A 16,757-nucleotide genomic window follows, 5' to 3' on the forward strand; every position below is an offset into this window, starting at 1 on the left:
CAGCCCTCTTGCTGTTAATGCACATTGGTACGTAAGAAACAATCAGTGTTCTTTAGGTTCAACCAATAAAGTAACACATTAAAAAACATTCCCCTTGCTCCTCCTACTGAAATCTTCAATCTTGGCCAGGACTTAACTTCTGCCTTTCGCATCTGCAACAGAATACCAGCACACACATTTATAATCAATTTTTCAAAATTTTTAATGTAAAAGTTAATCTTGAACAGATCATTCTTTTACGCTCTCTTTTCTTTTTATTAAATATTTTAATAAATTCTTCATATTTATTCATTATTCAAAACCTTTGAATAAGGTCATTCGGTATCTCGTGAAACCTACCTGTGCATAAGGGGAGACTGGGAAGCTTCTCTCTCTCGCTACACTTCCACTTCCAGGTAGCTAGCTATCTTACCCCCATCATAAGGTTCCTACTATGAACTACGGTGCACACAAGCATTTGGTTTCACAAGGTAACGAATGACCTATACATTATCATTTATGTAGGATATGGGATAGAGGTATAAAATTTTTATAATACAATTTTATATATATAATGGTCAGGCTTTATTATCAGAAATTCAAAATTCTTGATTTAAATATAAGCTATAAGTCTTTTAGAAACAGAAAGCATAATAAAGTTAAAAAGAAGATAATTATATTTTAAATTTCATAAAATAAACAATAACAGGAAATTTCGGAGAGTATAATGCAATAAAACATCAAAAATTAAAATTTTCACTATTTTTCAACATCTAGGTTCTCTTAAGATGTGTTGGGAATTAGCCATACAATACCTGAATCTGATGGTGGGATTGTCACCTAACTGCCAGACCAGTTTATTTTATGTCAAGTTATTTCCTTTAGCCTTTGTGAACCCCTTCACACTGCAAGGCTACGGTTCACATTATACTATTTCAAGATTGGGTGCAGTGTCTCACCTGCCATCGTCGTATTGAAGAATTCTTCCTCTGCCAATGCCACCATTGAGGTCTTCACTGTAAACCTGGCAAGGGGCCGTCATAGAGTACCATTGGTAGGAGTCAACTGAACTGTATTAAGCAAATCGAGCTTTCAGGCATAACTCCCTGTAAAGTTGATTTGAATAATTTTAAGGGGAGGCAGAGGTGAAATTTTCGAACAAAACTGAAGAAAAAATGAAAATTTGGTTTTTTCCATTTTTATTATCTTTATTTTGATATTCCGATGTTAGTTTTTGATTTTGTGCCCTTAAAAGTATGAAATTAAAACCAAGATAACTGTATTACTATATTATTCCCATAATAAACTAATACTTATCATTATTTATAAACCTTCTCTGAACATATAAATAAAAAGAAACATTGAAAATTTCTTACAATATGGTGCATGGAGCATTTTATATCAAACGATATAAAGTTTTATAAAATTATTAATATTTACAGAACTATTGTACTTAGAAAGTTGAAACTTGGTATGTCCATTACTAATAACATACTTAATATCCATGATCAATTTCAAACAAATAGGATAAATTTTGTGGATTCTGAAATATTCACCTCTGCCTCCCCTTAAGGGAAAAATTGTTCCGGGCTGGGAATCGAACCTGGGACCTTCGGTTAAATGTACCAACGCTCAGCCAACTGAGGTACCCAGAACTCTACCAGACACCGATCCAATTTTTCCTTCTATATAAAAAAAAAAATTATTCAGTGTTCTATTTATTGTTTCATGCCAGGGAATAAGAGTATAAGTCAAGATAGTTTTCAGAACAGAGGTTTGAAGATTCCAAATCAGTGGCAGTAGGGTCGCTAGATTTTCAAACTGAAAACAGGAGAGATTTTGGAAATAATTGCAAAAATCATTCTATGAAGACATTATCGATGTTTTACCTTTAAGAGCATGTTATATACAGTATAACTGTACATAAAAGTAATTTAAAATGAATAACATTATTAATACTTCCTACTTTCTTCATATTCATTCAGAAACTTTTACAATAAATTTAAATTTCCCTCAACAAAACAGGTTGAAAATTAATGATAATTTGTCATGGTAAACTGCACTTAAAAATATATACAGTAGAACTTGGTTATAACGACATCCAAGGGATCTTGAAAATTATGTTGTTATAAATGAGTGTCGTAGTAACCGAGATTCATATTATCAGTCTAGTGAGGTGGAAAATGAAAAATAATAAACATAATTAGGCTTATTTTAGATTTATGTATTCACTTTTAAGCATACCATGAACACAATAAAATACATGTACAATTATAAATACAGTATTCTGTATTAAAACAGTTTGTTCATTACTCACCAAACTTATTTACTGAGGAGTGAAGTAATCAGTCATTTTACTCTGTTGTCTCCTACTTGCCCAATATACACTTTCTAAATTAAATTCTATGTTCATTATTTCAGTTGCAATTTCACTGCTCCTTCTCCTAGCTTCATACTCCCTCTTCTAGCTTCATAGAAATGTTCACAATTCTAATGGCTTTTAAAGTGTCACTCACTTCTTTTAGTGGCCATACTGCGTTAAAATGCGTGCACTTAATGAAAACTTCCTGTCGAAACTGACCGCATGCAGGTACCATTAATACCACATGAATTCGGGCAGGTTACAATGGGATGGGGAATCTGCCTGGTCTATGATAGAAGGGAACAGTAAAGGATTTGCCAGATTTGAGCAAAATATTTCTTAAAATACTTCGGTTCTTAGAAAATTGTATTCCAAACTGAGGTTGAAAATGACGTTATATGCGAGGTAGAAGCATATACGTTTGTCGTATTAAGCAAGGTAGGAAAGCATATGTCTTATGGGGAATTAGTTGGGACCACAGAATATTTGACGTTATAGGCAAGGTGTCGCACAAAACGAGGCCGCTATAACAAAGTTATACTGTAATTAAGAATAACTTTCACAGCATCATAGCACTTGTCATGTTTACCATTTTAAATAAATAAACAGGTAGATAGGTAAATAAACAAAAAATAAATAAATTACGGGAGAAAATATGTGAGACAGTAGACTGGCGAAAATGTGGGTAAAATATGGAAGAACCTGTAAAGTACGAGAGACCTGGCAACCCTAGTGGCAAGATAAACTTGTAAGGATTTGAAATCAATGGAACATCAAAATATTTTGTGTTTCTGATTTATTTGCATTGCATAGTATTTTTTTTTAATTCTAGTTCATCATCATTATCATCAGTAGACATTTCCACTCACAAGCAAACATTCTCAAGGGGGCAGATAAAAAAGTCATTTTTTTCTTCCACCATGTTATAATAATGTCAAAACAAGTGCTTATACAAATTTTGACCACTCGAGCGCAATTACGAGGGCCGTAAAAATAAGTTTCCCTGGGACTGTTTACAGGAAGAAAACACAATTTCATGGAAAGATTTATTGGAACAGACCCAGCAATTGTTGAGCTATTTTTCAACATATTCCCCACGGAATTGAGACATTTGCCATACCATGGGATCAACTTTTGTATTCCTATGTTGTAGAAGTCTGCTGCCTGGAATAGGAACCAGTGCGTGACTACTGTCTCCACCTGTCGATCCCACAGTGTGACAAATGTAACTATAGGCATGTAACAGCATTTATACATCATAATTTTGATATCTTTTGACAACTCCCAGTTCCACAAAATATGTTTTATTGTGTTATAAAATTTAGCACACAGTCCAATCATATTAGTGATTCCTTGTTGAATTTTTTCTGTGTATGAAATCCTGCTTCCTAAATAATCTAAACAAAAATGGAGTACACTTCCTTGTCTAACTCCTTTTGACATTTCAAAAACCTTGATTTTTTTTTTTATTTTCTACTATACAATTTATACAATGTGAATACATATTTTTAATTCTTGCAATCATATTTCTATTAATTTTGAGTTTCTCTTAAGCCCGGTTCAGACAGTGCGTGTTTCTGTGATGGATTCCAAGGTGGCTGCGCGGATGGGTCGCCTGCATGGTCACTCACCGTTAATAATGCGCTCTGGTGGCTCCGTGGATGGCTAGCTTGCTGGATTTCGAGGGTAGGTTCCTTGCTATTTTTCCTGCGTGCTTCTGTGCTGGTTCAGTGTTACCAAAATAGTTGTTCTCCAACTAAATCTTTTTTTTTATGTATTTCTTAGTTTCTAAGGATAGAATAATCAAATATAGAACTTTAGTTGTTTTAAACTTCTTGTTTAATTGCTTTGTTGCAACATTTACTATTGTTAATGTAGAATTTTAGTTGTTTTCCACTTATGGTTAGTTTCTTATTTATCATGAGTGTTATCTAGACTGTTCTGGGATCTTGGGAGCGAGAAAACAACAGTGTGGGTCAACCTCGGGAAGGTTGCAGAAGCTACTATTTTAAGGGGAGAGGATGGTATTTTTGATGAAAAATTACTAAATTAAAAAAAAAATCTTTAAAATACTCCGTGATATGTGTGGATCGCCATTTTTAAACTTCCTGCATTATGGATTTTTAAATCACTCACCCACTTTTATTGTTGTTTCCGGTAAATCAAATTTTCAAAAAATTGTTTTTTTTTTCTTTAAAATATCCTTTGATATGTGTGGAATACATTACATAACATTTTGTGGGTATTTGTGCCCTTATCGGATGTTGAGACGTCATTTTTAAACTTCCTGCACTATGGATTTTTAAATCACACGCCCGCTTTTATTGGTTTCCAGTAACTTCATTTTTTTTGCTACATTGCCAGACAAAATAAATATAATTTCTGAAATATTAAAGATACATGCATGATATTTAGAACACACATTCTTTAGACTATTAGGAAACTTTTCTCTGTAACAGAATTTTGTTAATTGATTTCATTTTAAAAATACGTGCGTTTGTTTGCAAGAAAGGAAATCAGAAAATTGTTATTAAATTTTAATTGTTTATTTTACAAATGTAGGGACTAATATCAAAATTCTGTTACAGGCAGTTTGTAGAACATACTTTTGCAAATAGATTGCAAAAACTGTTTGAATCTATCTTTAAAAACGGTTTAGATATATCGGTTTTAGTACAATCCTGCATTGGGTATATTTTTTTCAAATTTGGGCCCCCAAATTTTTTTTTTTTCAAAATATTTTTATTTGGTTGAGTTGCCACAGCTATGAGCTCTCTACATACAAAAAATTAATAATTTACACCAAATAGGAAAAAAGTTTTGAAAAATACCATCCTCTCCTCTTAAGAGAGCAAGTCGAAAATTTTGATTATGAATTCCTACGGTTGGACCGAAGATCAAATCAGAACTTTAATTGAGGCGTACAGAGAAGAAACATGTTTATATGCTATACAAACAGCATTGTTAAGACATCTTGGCCCGTATTTCTACGCAGTAACCATTTTCGGCTCCACATTCTACTCTTTTTAATTTGATCTGTCTCCTCAGCGTTCAAAGCTAGCAAAACAGCAAAGGCTGCTAAACGTCTTCTTCGTACAGCTTCACATACAGCTTCCATATTTGATGTTTACAAATCGTACCGCGCCAGCATCTCCAACTTCCAAACTGGGATCCAGCCAAAGAGTTTGTAATACTTCAAACTCTTTGGATCCAGCATGCAAGGCAGCTCGCTCCGTGTGAACGAAAACCATCACCGCAGCCACCACGGGACCCAGCACCGTAGCCACCACGGCACTCAGCACCGTAGCCACCACGGCACCCAGCCTACTAGCCACCTTGGAATCCATCACAGAAACATGCACCGTCTGAACCAGGCTTTAAGCTTCTCGTATTTTATTCCTATCCACTCTAGTTGACTTGTATTGTGAGGGAGCATGAAAATTGAATTTTTTTTGCTTATACTCTCAGTCCCAGGTGCAAAATAATTTTTACTCAACTTGTATGACCTTATGCAAGTAGGTAGGTAGGTAGGTAGATAGATAAAATCCTAGATCATATATATCCCAGATAGGTCGACCTTATAGACTTTGATGTTAACAACTTTTGTCAGGTCTTTGATGTTAACAACTTTTGTCAGGTTTACTACACTGCCATCTAGTTATTACATAAGGAGTCACGTCATAATTCCCATTTGAATTGCATTAGCGACTGTACTGCCATCTCGTGTTCGTTTATGGCGGACAGGTGGTGATCCTGGTGGTTGTTCTCTTCAAAGTGCAAATGATTTTAACATAGCGATGACCTATCTGTTAGATATATGATCTAGGATAAAATGAACTATAAACAAAAATATCAGTTTATGGTATTCTTGTGTATTTTAACATCATTACATCTTGTAATACTTTTACAGTTGTATCTTACAATACAAACATTAAATGAAACTCTTTTAAGAAATGTAAGAATCACTCAATGGTAAGCAACATGTGCAGATGACTGCGACATAAGTGAACATGCCTCTTCAATACTTCATCATCTGGACATGATCATGATAGTGTTCTCCCCATAATGCTGGATGCCTCGAGAACTAAACTGTATTACTCATGCGAGAAAGAAAACATTACCTATATAATACCATTCCTAACTTCTGACGTGGAAGATCTGATTTCTTATTGTACAGGTACCGTCCTCAATACACAATTATTATAAAAGTTTGTAAAAACAATCTTCACTTTATTTAAATAAGGTTACCGGTATATAATACATTTTTAAGAATAATAAAAAAAAATTTTCGTGAGACTTTTAATCTGAAAAACCATCTGTAATATTTCATATAGGAGCCTAATTTATTTTGTATGGTTCATATTTTATAAATAAACTTTGTACATTTACATCAGCTCCAGTGGAATTCGTGGAAATAAAATAGACGAAAATCCACATTTTTCTTCTAATATACTGTACATATTAAGCGAACAAATGTATAATTAGAAATAGCTGAGATTTTTTTATTGGAGTAGTTTCATATTCAAATCAATAACATAAAAAATAAAACAAATGTATTATGAAAACAAATTAAAATATTGGGTATGATATTCTGGTCACTTGGAGAGAACAGACGAATAGAGATGGCCTGGGAGAGAGTTCAAGTAGGTACCCTAGATACGAAGGCAAGAAAACCAATCTAGAGTTGAAAGCAAGCTGTATATTCACTAGGGAGTCCCAAAATGAATGACTTGTCTAACAGAGGACTTGGACATGTTTCTTAAAAGTTACAAAAGTGACATGTTGAGACATTTTTGTTTCTTAAATGTTTTGAACAAACTTGTGAAATAACAGTAAATTATTGGTAATTCTGACAAGTAAACAAAATGACTAACCCAAAAATTGTATTAAAAAAACCAAAAGGAGAAAATGTTATATATATATATATATATATATATATATGGTGGAAGTAATAATCCTGCAGATTGAAAGGGATGATAGGGTACACTTAAATGAATAGAAAACCTACATTACGTTTTGTGATTAAATGCAAGATTAGAAAATTGAGTTGGAAGTTCCAGCAGTCTGGCAACATCGATGATATCACAGTCCTCTTTCTTGAACCTCCCTCTCTAACTACAATGTTGCACTGTAGTTGCATCGTTCAGTGGCTTGAAATTAGTGGCTTTTAAATTAAATTTACAGAAAACTATCAACACTACTGAAATACACCAGAGGGACAAATGATTCTTCATTAGATTTTCTACCAATATGGGCGGAAATAACGATCCTACTCACAATAATTACCGAATAAGAGGATGTTAAACATTTGGAGAAAAAAAAAAACTATGGACTTTCCACCAATATGGCATTACAATTTTTTGTTACATACACGAGTTATTTGCTCTGAAAATCTGCAGGGTTATTTCACTTCGACCTGTATGTATGTACGTGTATATATAGCATATATTTTATTAAAGATTATCAGAAAATCAGTTTTCCTACCTTCGTGATTTTGAACTTAAAATGTTTTCCATCACTGCAAGTACTTATACTCACCTCTGTGAAAGTGTCTTCTGAGATATGAAATACATAGTTTTATGTTACAGAAGCTCTATCTGAGACGATCTTTGGAGCATTGCTGAGGCTTTCCAGTACAATTAATGTTAACGTGGAAATACCAGCACTGTAGTAGAAACAGATCGCCCACATTCCCATTAAAGAAAAAAAGTTAAGCCTATATGTGTAAATTTAGTTTTCAAATGTTTTTAAGATGTGTTTCTGCTTGGTATCTAATTGTTTGTGTACTGAACATTGGCCTTAAATATCCATATATCAAGAGCGCCAATAAAATACAAACTATTTTAATAATTAATTACCTTTTCTAATTTTATATGTTTCAATTATTACTGCACATGTCGAAAGACAAGATATGGGAGATGTGCACAATGAAAAATGTTTTCAAAATGACCACTGTGAATAACAATACAATGATTTAAACGCTCTTTAAAATTGTCAATTACCCTTTGACACATGTCGTCAGGTACAGACTCAATTAAGTTCTCCACGTTTCTCTTCAGCTTACAGATGTTTCTAGAACTGTTAAAATCATTTTAACATAAACTCCTAAGCTTGCTTTGTGTTCTCCAACAATACCATGAACAAATGACTAGTAGCACAATCTAGTATATACAGTCACGAAGCTTGAGTTGTTGAGGGTACTAGGAACAATAGACTGTGCCGGTACTATTTCGCATTATCTGTTATGAGGTGATAGTAGCGATCCTAGTGGTTAGCAACTATCTATGGATGCATATTCCCTATGTATTGAGCTTCGTGACTATATACTAGACTGTGCTAATAGCTTCTCAATATTAACAAAATGAAATCGTTTATATTTTATTGGAGCACTCTGTATTTTTATTTGGGTCTTAGGCAGGACCGAGCAGACCAGAACAGTGTTCCAGTTCGTGAGTTTCACAAATCTTTTCATTCCATCTTGTGAGAAATGGCTATAGTCTGTTCCAGGTTCGTTTTAATTTGGTTATTAATTAGATATGATATTTTATACATTTTTCAATAAAGTACGAGTTAAATTGTTAATAGTACATTATGCAACGAGCCTATAATGGTAGTAATTAAGACGCGAATATGTTTATGAAACGAGCGCGAGTTTCATAATTATCATACGAGCGTCTTAATTACCATTATAGTCAAGTTTCATACGACTTTTTATGCTCGACCATATTGATTTTTTCCGGCAATTGGTGAAATGAATTTGCGGGAATGTGTTTTATGAAAGGCTGGAAGATGGCGGTGAATTGATGTTAATTTGTGTTGTTTTTTTTTGCCTGAGTTTAATATTGTCTAATCTCGCGCTAGTTGTCTTTCAATTGCGTATCCGAGAATAATCGATACTTGTGCTTTCATATTGATACAATGGTATTTTCTGATTGGTGGAATACCTGAACTTTAATGAATAGGTGTACTTTAATGAGGTCCATTAAAGGGCTGCTACCAGGTGTATAATTACTACATTTCGGCATGGTCGAGCATAAAAATACTAATGACACTATCAGAACTGTCGCTACTGCTTTATTATATTACAGCATTGGTATAAGCTCTCTCTGATTTATAATATTCTGCTTCATGCCTTTGATATGTTTGATTGTGTATCGAGTATCATTGAGGTTCTGAATAACAGGGTGAATTTAATGAATTTAAAAGGACCAGGAACCAGCAAAACTTTTTCACTCCATATCCAGCTAATGATCAGATGTCATAAGCCACAGCTAGGCAGAGTCGAATTTCTGAGTATCCATTTCAAATATTGCGAAATAAAGATTTCAGCCATAAGTGTAGGGCCTGGAATCATTCTCTTTCACCAACAATCCCGTTCTATAAAGATAAATATAGCCTGTCCCACATTGATGTAATAGGTCTGATGGTGGGAGCATGAGGTACCATACCCTCCTTCTTTGCCAACAAATGTAAAAACCTGGGGCTAACACACAGCACTGTGAAGGAAATAGCCATTAGTGGCCTCAAAGGATCGGTTCAGATATTGAGAAATCATTTGTATGGGAGTGATAATGGAAATTTCAAGTTATCTTAACCGATGGCTGTTGATTGGTTTAGATATCAATGCCAATAAATCCGTACTATTATTTTTCTCGCGGTATATGGCATTCAAATCATTCTAACCTATCTGATGATATTTTTATCCCCCCTTTCTTAACTATAAATGAGCACAAACACTACTTAGGTGTAAATATTTCTGACATTTTGTATATTCGATTCCCTAACAGTTTCAAATGTATATCATTTTACCTTTTAGGTGTGTTTCCAAATTATATGTAATACGCTTTGTCAAATCTGGCAACCTTTTCATAAGGGAAGCTAAATTTATATTATTATTATTATTATTATTACTATTATTATTATTATTATTGTGTCGAAGTAAATTATTAAAGAAGTGTGCATTTCAATGAAATATGGTAATATGATAGTAATACTTGTCATCTCACTGGTCATTAATTCTGTCATTACCGCATTAACACCGCTGTGTCCACGAAAATAACAGAGCATTCCAGTTCATGAAAACGTCCATTTCTAGCCAGTCAATAATCAAAATATGAATTAGATTAGAAAATTCAAAGCAATTAATCATAGATTAAACAACATAACTTAGTAAAAAGGCAACTGATTTCCTGTTTCAGAGTATCAATTAAAGCTGTTGATATTGTATAGGTCTAATTTCCATGTGTGCAGCCATATATGCAGCCTGCACACAGTCTAGGAATATGAGGCCCTTAGCTAACTTCAAGTTGGACAGCCCTGGTCTAGGCTGTCTAGACCATTAGCCTGTCATGCAGGGGTCTGGGTTCGAGTTCTGGGGTGTTTTCACGGGATCCTTCCATTTCCCCAATATAAGGTGGATTGTTTTACGACGCTGTATCAACATCTCAGGTTACTTAGCATCTGAATGAAATGAAGGTGATAATGCCAGTGAAATGGAGTCAGGGATCCAGCACCAATAGTTACCCAGCATTTGCTCATATTGGGTTGAGGGAAAACCCCGAAAAAAACCTCAACCAGGTAACTTGCCCTGACCAGGATTTGAACCTGGGCCACCTGGTTTCGCGTCAGATGAGCTGTTACTCCACAGGTGCGAACCCCAATATAGGTGCCAACATCACTGCAATATCAACAGTTCTGTATTCCACCATCATATTTATTAGTATTTCTCCAATCACGTGCACAAAAAAATTGTATGGGTTAGAATGTACGTAGCTTCATTGAGAGGAGATAGTTTTTGAAAATACGTTCAAAATGTTCCTCTTTTCAACTCCATACACTTTATACACAGACTTCATAAAATGGAAAACAGGAAAGCTTCAAGCAGTGTTTCATATTTTTTATTCATCTTGTATACTGAAATTTGGGACATAATGACTAATCAATTCTAATTGGTTGGATCAAAGATCATGGCTTCCTTTAACCATCCATATTTAAATTATTCTGCTTTTATTACAGAACAAAAGAAACAACATAATGAAGGATTTTTGACGTGAAACGCCTATATTCGAGATGCAAGAGAGAAGTAGTGTAAGGTATTGACATAAAAGGTTTACTCTTGACGTCACTCACGGTACCACGGAAACAGAAGTGTAAAATAAACTTCGTGCCTCTTGCATTTCCACAGTCCATTTCGCTTCATTCTGTTTGATGTGCTTCGAGGTTTTCCACACAATAATCATGGAAATAATGGATATAGGGGTTATGTATATACGTACATAAATCTTATATATAAAAGTCAATGTGGCTATGTATATATGTATGTACTCTATACAAATCTACAGGTTTGACCGATATTTGCCAAAGTTTGCACATTTAACCTTCATAACCCGGAGAAGAATATAGGCTACATTAAAATTGTGCAAATGGACGTTACATTAATTAAGAAATAAAAAATAAAAATAAATGTGATCAAACATTCATGTATAACATTAAAATGCAATCTTCTATAGTCAGTTGTTTTATTTATTATTGTCTGTTGTATTCAACATCGACTTTCATGAGGCCATGGAAATTATAACACGAAATTAAATAACACTGTTGATACACAACATGAAGGCTAAAACTATATAATTAATGCAATAAGTATCTTTACGCAGTCCAGGATCGTATCATGAATTTCTAGATGCAATTGTAGATAGTGAGCAGACTGTGTTTTGTCCAACTTAATTCCTGAATTCTATGAAACTACAAGGATTGCTACCATATAATTTAATACTTAACATTGAATCACCAATAGTACTATTGCGAAATACTGACCCACCAAAATTATGCAATGAAACAAGAATTGGTGTGAAAAAAACTCATTCAGGACGTAGTAATAGAAGTGACAATATTAACTGGCGAAACGAAAGGAGAAGATGTTTTTATCCACGCATTCTTATGATACCCACTAACATGCGTTTCGATTTTAAGTAACAGCAATTTCAGTGCGACCAGCATTTGTAATGATCATAATATTAAAATTAAGCTCAAGGAGAGTCGCTCAAAGTTGCAGACATTAACTTAAAAACTCCGTGCTTTTCACATTCTCAACTATATTTTATACAAATAAGTAGGAAAAAAAAATATTTTACAAACATCAAAAATCAATTCAATGATACTGTACTTTTGTCATATGGACAAGGAGGAAAGCTTATTAAAGATAATTCGTTTTGGTCGTCTATATTGAGTTTCTGAGATTTTCGAAAAGTCTAACAACCAGTTTAATTAAAAACAAAAGCAAAAAGAACAACTCGGGCAACGCCGGGTTCTTTCAGCTAGTATCAAATAAAATTCACTACAGTACAGTGTTAAAATATATAATATTGTGATTTATTACTTTAAGTACAGACAATTCACGCAGTCACTGGATTTCCTTAAATCCCCAGTCAATATTTTTATGTTTTGCAATTAAAAAACAAGGAAAAGCCATTGTGAATTGATTTCAAGATTATTACGGTATGATTAAAGTAAGCAATGATTTTTTGCTGCAACCAATGAGAATTGATTAGCTCTAAAGCATTATTTACTTGATTGTCAAGTAAAATACTGCAGGCCATGATTTTTGGTGTAAATGTTTAAACTCTGTATACAGGATTCTGGCATCAACAACAATGCACTACTCCAGACAGACAGTTGACAGTCGTTAAATGATCCATGAATAAAACCTACAATAAAAAAAAAAAATCATGCGCATTTTTCCTGTTGGATTTGTGTTCACATAAAATCCTTCATTCAAGATGACTTCGTGAAACACTTTGCTTGGTAAATCCTATGTAACATGAGAAGAATTTGACAGACACACGACATCATTCAGCAGAAAAAACTCCTCCATTGCACAACACAAAATAAAAGAAACAGCCATTTTTTTATTAACAGCCTGTATGTTGTATATATTGACGGTAATAAAAATTTGACATACGAAAACCAGAATTTGTAGTCAGTCTTCTAAAGTGAAGCAGACATATCTTATTATTTACACAGCAACATCAGAGGTAATACAAGCACATTTGGGGAGAACACAAAGTTTTATACATAACAGCAAATGTGATCATGAAAGTTACAGAGAAAAAAAGAACAGAAACCTGTTGGAAGACATAATATGAACAACAGTAACAGCACATCCTCCAAACAATTATTTACAAGCAACCATAATGCAATGTGACCATGAACGGCTACAAAAATAAACAAATACAATACAAAATATAATACCGAATTATCACTAATAAACCATTAAAATCGGACAAGGGATGTCCAAACTTGTAATATACAAATGAGTGGAATGTTATATCACAAGCTGCCAACCATCACAACCATGTAATACACTGGTAATACTGAGCATGGTACAGCGAATCCTTTAACTCATCAGCAGATTGGTCCCTCTTGCCCTGAGGCTGGCCACCACGAAACTCTTAACATCAAATGATATTTCACTGGTCTTACACCTGATGTTACACATAAAATATTACAGGAATCACGCAATGGTGGCTTGTCTTCCAGAACAGGTTTTCTTTTGAATGTTTCCAGTGGTGTAAATATGTCTGGAGGTACAGTGCTAACAACTTTCAGCTTTTTGTCAGTAAACCAGCAAGTCCAAATAGAATTTCACACTGAAAAAAAAAAAAAAAAAAAAAAAAAAATTCTGGAGCTACTTCCATTTCCTTTATCAAAATTAAGCAGTTTGTTCATATTAATTATTTATGATAGTATTTTTCTTTTTTTACAATTCTATAACAATATTTCTTTCATCCGAAATTTCTTTATCTTTTTTTTTTTGTTTTGTTTATTAGAGGTCTCTTAAATCTCTTCATTTTTAGAGTCATTGTATTAGTGTATAATACGAGGGCCGTGTACAGAAAGAAAACACAATTTCATGGAAAGATTTATTGGCACAGATATGGCAATTATTGATCTATTTTTCAACATATTTCCCATTGGAAATGAGACTTATGTATTTGTATTAATAATTGTAGACCTGGTTGAGTGAAAAAAGAGAAGGCCTCAAGGCCATAACTCTACCAGATAAAATAATAGTACCGGTATATTATAAAGTACATTAAGGGAGAGAAACCCGAGGTACATAATTGGAGCCAGAGGGATTTATCGCGAGAGCTACAAATGTACTGAGGTGAAAATGTGTTTCGATCCCGTGATGTATAATATACTCGTACTATTTTTTCCAAGGCCGTGACTAAATTGTCACATTTTATTTTATTTTTCTTTATTGAAGTTGCAATGAAGAAATAACTTTTGTGCGAGATCATGCGTATTTGCTTGGTTTCCGCACAAAACCAATCCGCGGAAAGTCTAAAATTCCACATTCAGTATTCCCAACCTAACACACATAACAATTTCCCTCTTCTTACAGCTTAAGCGCGACATTCATTTTACTGCTTTAGGCTTTTAACATATTATTTTTAGAGACGTTCAATATAGTAATAATTATAAATTGGAAACTTACCACTGCAATTTCACCTAAATTGCACTGTTAATTATTATTTTTAAATATTTGCAAAAATTAAGTAAACTCTACAACTCCACTAAAGTTACTGCATTCGTGATGCATGTAATATTAAGGAAGCCGTTTGTTTTAAGTTCGCATTTATAGACTGGGGGGAAAAAAAGACAGACGTATATCACGGCCTGCTGGAGTATAGTAAACACAGAAAACATTTTAAAGCAACAATGTTGAAGGTAGATATTTTTGTTTTGCAAATTTGCTGTCGTTGAACAGAAACCAAGATGGAGATTTCATTGCAACTAATTAGAAATTCCTCTTTCAGGTATGTAATAAACGATCTTCGCACAAAATAATGTACGATACATGAGTGGTATGTTTTCTTTCAATTCTCGGAAATTAAAAAAAGCTCAACTACGTTTCGCTTTTTCAAACTTTTCCTCGAACATGAAAACTTCAACATACCGCTCTTGTAAGGCATATTACTATATCAGTTGGCCATGTTGAGAAATAGCAGGCTTTGACAATTTGTAAAACAACAGAACATCATATTTTATGGTTACTAAGTCAAAGTCAGTTAATTTCTAAACATAGCCCACTGATTAAATTACTTCTTCATTGTTTTTACACATAGGTTTCTTATGGAAATGTTAAATCCCTGTTCTATACCCAGAAAAATACAATTAATACCTATATACTTAAGCTAAATACTGCATTTAGCTATTTCAACTGACTGGTCATCTGATATTTCGAAAGCTGAATGAACTAAATTGTTATCAAAATGTATCATGTTCTTCAGACATGTTTACTCAGTGGAAAACATCAAAATAACCTCTTTTGAAGGACAATGTTGCACTCTTTGTTGTGGCACAACATAACATTTTCAAAAATCAAACTGATATTTATATACTTAAGAAATTATAATTATTTAAAGACAAAGATTAAACATCAGTCTGAATAATATAAAACAGAATCTTTTAGCTTGAATATGCACATATTTTCAATGGCTAAGAGTTAAACACACAACAAAGTTTTTATTGCAACAAAGTTAAGAGTGTGAGAGGGGACTAAAAACAAGCTTGCCAACCTGATCAAGGTCTCGCCGTACCACATTTATATAATATATGAGACGGTATGTCTGTAGAAGCTGTTTTTTTTTAAACCACACCAGCAAAGCAAAAAGCCACAACCTTACAATATTATAAAGACGTTGCCGATCCTACAGGCACTTGGAAAAAGTTACGATATGGTTTGTAGGCCATTCTTTAAAATGCGTGGAGTGAAGTTCTCCAGAACCAAACTCAGAGAAACCATCATGTGATCTTGGAACAGTTTTCTGTGTAGAGACACTGCTTGCAATCCTTGGCTCTATATAGATCAAACAAAAATTTAATTTCTCACTACTTCTAATAATACCATTATTCTTTCTTGACATCAGGCATATGGGACAAATCTTTATTATATTCACAGGAAGAAACTGAAAAGTGTCATAGAATAATTTTATGACACTTACAAAGATGACACTGGTAATTAAATAATAATAATAATAATAATAATAATAATAATAATAATAATAATAATAATACTAATAATAATAATAATAAAAATTAAAGGAACTGAGCACATATACAAATATGTGGCTAAATTAAAATTTAATTTCAACTTTTATTACTTATTTAGAAATATCTGCATGCTTTTTTAAATTGATGTTTACCAAGTGCTAGGTATGTTCAAGGTTCATGGAAATAAAGCTTGATGTGGATAAAAGAAAAGATACTACAAATTTGGAAACAGAAAGCACTTACCAGTAAAATTCCTAAGATTTAGAAGCAGAAAAAAAGCTACAATGATTTCAATAATCCATCTGCGACAGGAATATACCAAAATCACCAAAGTACAAGTAACAAAATCTTCCAATCT

The sequence above is a fragment of the Periplaneta americana genome, chromosome 2 (assembly GCF_040183065.1).
Source record: "Periplaneta americana isolate PAMFEO1 chromosome 2, P.americana_PAMFEO1_priV1, whole genome shotgun sequence".
Classification (NCBI taxonomy): domain Eukaryota; kingdom Metazoa; phylum Arthropoda; class Insecta; order Blattodea; family Blattidae; genus Periplaneta; species Periplaneta americana.